Source organism: Chiloscyllium punctatum, chromosome 36, assembly GCF_047496795.1.
Source record: "Chiloscyllium punctatum isolate Juve2018m chromosome 36, sChiPun1.3, whole genome shotgun sequence".
Taxonomy (NCBI): domain Eukaryota; kingdom Metazoa; phylum Chordata; class Chondrichthyes; order Orectolobiformes; family Hemiscylliidae; genus Chiloscyllium; species Chiloscyllium punctatum.
The window spans coordinates 38,380,406-38,384,406 of NC_092774.1; positions in this window are offsets into that span (position 1 = coordinate 38,380,406).

Here is a 4,001-nt window from a genome sequence, read left to right on the forward strand (position 1 = left end):
CAGAATATCGAATAAAATATTATAGTGTTAGCAACATAAATGATATATTGAAGAAACCTAGGTTGCTGTTGAGTCTTTCATCTTTTAAAACGGGTTGTAGATTTCGGTTCATTAATCTGTAAATCGCAGAACTTTTTAAAAGTCACATTCTCCAGGTAACTTAAGGTTCTATAAACGGAGGTGACACCTCAGGTCAGACAATGCATGAAAGCTGTGAGGGTAGGGTCTATCTGTATCCTAATCTTGAGTGAGACTGGTTCTATTTCCAAATATATAATCCTGCAAACGCAGATTCACCCCAAAGACTTCAATATGTGAGTGCATGCATGAGAGAGAGCGTGTGTGTGCGTGTGCATGCTGGGTACAGTGTGTGTGTGTGTGATGGAGTAGAAGCATGTGAGATGGTCTATGCGTAGGTTTGAGTGTGGGGATGTATTATTGTGTGTCCGAGAGAGAGCATGTCTATCAGAGAGGGTCTGCACGAGCGTGTGAGTATGTAAGAGAGTGTGCTTGTGTGTGTGTGAGTGTATTGTGTAGCTGGGTCTCCTGTAGTGTGACGTGAACCCAGGGTCTAGGCTGAGGCCATCCTCATGTGTTCTAAACTTGGCTATCAGCCTCTGCTCGGCCACTAGATCAAAGAGGGCTGAGGCATGAGAAAGGACGGGCAGAGGCACTGGTGGTGGTGGAGAAGGGAGAGAAATGGAGAGGGGACAGAGGTTGGGGGGTAGAGAATGACTGGGGTTCAGAGGGTTAGGGAGAGAATTGGGGTCCAGTGTGAAAAGGGGAGAAAGGGCGGGGGCAGTGGGTGGGGAGAAAATGGACAAGGGGCGGAATGGGAAGCGAGAGACAGCACAAATCCCACCTTCCCCAGGACTGGTGTCAGTGTCCCCCGAACTGGAACGCACTCTTTCCACAGCAGATTTGGGGCAACCATTTCTCAATATCAGCATGGTTAAGGCATATCATCCCTGCAGGCCATTCACACCGACCTTCCCAACAGCATCCCACTTAGACTCACTCGATTACGCTACAGCCCTGCAGTTCCCCATGGCTATTTCCTGATGAAGGGTTTTGCCCGAAACGTCGATTCTCCTGCTCCTCAGATGCTGCCTGACCTGCTGTGCTTTTCCAGCACCACACCCTCGACCCTGATCTCCAGCATCTGCTGTCCTCACTGTCTCCCTGTAAGGGTTGGATGTTATATTCCGAATCTTTTACATATTTTTAAATCGTTTCCCCTCACCCTAAACCATTACCCTGTAGTTTTGGAATACCTCTACCCTGGGGAAAAGACAGAAACGTTGAGCAGCCAGACAAAATGCAAAAGGAATAACATGTCAAGGCACAGGGGAAAAAACATTTCGACAAAAAATTACTTTGGTATTTTTCTCTCGTATTCGCATTTGGACACAAAATTTCTCATGATCTGGAGGTGCCCGTGTTGGACTAGGGTAGACGAAGTTAAAAATCACACAACACCAGGTTACAGTCCAATAGGCTTGTTTGGAAGCACTAGCTTTCGGAGCGATGCTCCTTCATCAGGTGGTTGTGGAGAATAAGATCATAAATTCTGTGTCTTACGATCTTATACTCCACAACCACCTGATGAAGGAGCAGCGCTCTGAAAGCTAGTGCTTCCAAATAAGTCTGTTAGACTATAACCATGTGTTTTGTGATTTTTAACTTGAAAATTTGTAACAAATCCCTCCACACTGAGCAAGCTCCGCGGTGTCAGCAAGCACTGCGCATGACCGCCAGTGTCAGCAAAGCACTGCGCATATTCCTTGGTGTCCGCACAAACTGCGCATCAGCTCCTTTCCATGGACCAATGAAGAACCTTGGAGGACCGGAAGGAGACTGGTCCTCCTGCCAATCAGAGCCGGCCATTGTCGAAATTTGGAGGTTGGACCGTGAGCTCTGAAGCTGCTGCTGCTCTTTCCTCTGTCTAACTTTTGTGAGTACAACAGTCTGTTTCTCACCACTTTTTCCATTTTTCGTTTCATTCTGGGGTTCAATTGTTAACTTGCAGCAACTGAAAGGAAAGAGTGAATCGAGGGAGGGGACAGACTCTGGAAAAGTTGAGGTAAAAACAATGACTGCAGATGCTGAAAATCAAATACTGGATTAGTGATGCTGGAAGAGCACAGCAGTTCAGGCAGCATCCAACCAGCAGCGAAATCAACCTTTCGGGCAAAAGCCCTTCATCAGGAATCCAGGTCTGTGTCTCAATTTGCAAATACATGGCAAATGCAGTGCCTTTGGTGTTTAAAAAAAACGCAGAGAGGAGGCGCATTGTTTAGATGGTGATATGTTGAGATGTGGTGAAAGTGAGATGATGGAGATCAGAGTTGAAAAGTGTGGCGCTGGCAAACCACAGCAGGTTAGGCAGCAACTGAGGAGGAGGAGAGTCAATGCTTTGGGCACGAGCCCTTCATCAGGAATGATGTGTGGATGGACAAAGGGGCCTCAGTGTCCTTCTACACCAGTCATTGCCAGTTGTCAGACAGGAGCAGCAAGCAATCAGCAAGGCAAGTGATATATGAGCAAGAGAAGTTGAGTTCAGAAGTGGGGATGTCTTCCTGCAGTTAGGTCAGGCATTGAATGTATTCAAGGCTGAGTTCATTTGACTTTGAAGAACAAAGAAGTGGATGGGTATTGGGGGAAGGTAAGAAAATGGATTTAAGTCCAGTATAGAACAGTTACAGTCATACATCACAGAAACAGACCATTAAGTCCAACTAGTCCATGCTGACTGTGTTCTGAAACTAAACTAGTCCCACCTGCCAGTGTTTGGCCCAGACTCTCTGAACCTTTCCTATTACAATTGCAACATTTAAAAGGCATTTGGATGGGTATATGAATAGGAAGGGTTTGGAGGGATATGGGCCGGGTGCTGGCAGGTGGGACTAGATTGGGTTGGGATATCTGGTCAGCATGGACGGGTTGGACCGAAGGGTCTGTTTTCATGCTGTACATCTCTAGGACTCTATGTACTTATCCAAATGTCTTTTAAACACTGTAACTGTACCTGCATCCACCACCTCCTCTGGACATTGATACCACATGAGAACCATTCTCTGTCTTAAAATAAAAAGGTGCCCCTCATGTTTTTTTAAACTATTTCTCCTCTCATCTTCAAAGTTTGCTCCCTAACCTTGAAACACCCATCCCGGGGAAAGATACCCGTGAAGATTTTATAATCCTCTCTAAGGTCATCTCTCAACCTCCGATGCTACAGTGTAAAAAAAAGCCACCCTGTCCACCTAGATGCCGGTATATTTATATCCAGTTATGAACTGTACAATGCTGGTGCTGACTGGAAAGACCAAATAACCTATTCCTGCTCCCAATTCTCACACTCTGTGTCCAGGACAGCAAGAGACCATATGACAAAGGTGCAGAAATTAGGCCATTCAGCCCATCAGATCTACTCCACCATTCAATCACAACTGATACGTTTCTCAACCCCATTTTGAAATGTTGATTTTGGAAAGGCAGATCAGGGCAGGATCTGCAAAGTTAATCAGGAGTGTTATTGACCAAAGATACCTTGGAGTGCTGGTTCATAGTTTCTTGAAAGTGGAGTCACAGGTAGACAGGATTGCGAAGGAGGTGTTTGATGTGCTTGCCTTTATAGGTCAGTGCATTTCAGTACAGATGTTGGGAGGTCATGTTGCCCCTGTACTGGACATTGATTAGGCCACTTTTGGAATACTGTGTTCAGTTCTGGTTCCCCTGCTACAGGAAAAGTGTTGTGAACCTTTGAAAGGGTTTGACAAAGATTTACGAGGCTATTGCCAGAGTTGGAGCGTTTGAGCTATAGGGAGAGGCTGAATAGGCTGGGGCTGTTTTCCCTGGAGCATTGGAGGCTGAGGGGTGACTTTATAGAAGTGCATAAGGAGCATGGATAGGGTGAATAGCCAAAAACATTTCCACATAGTAGGGAAGTCCAAAACTAGAGGGCATAGATTTGAGGTGAGAGGGGAAATATTTAAAAGGAA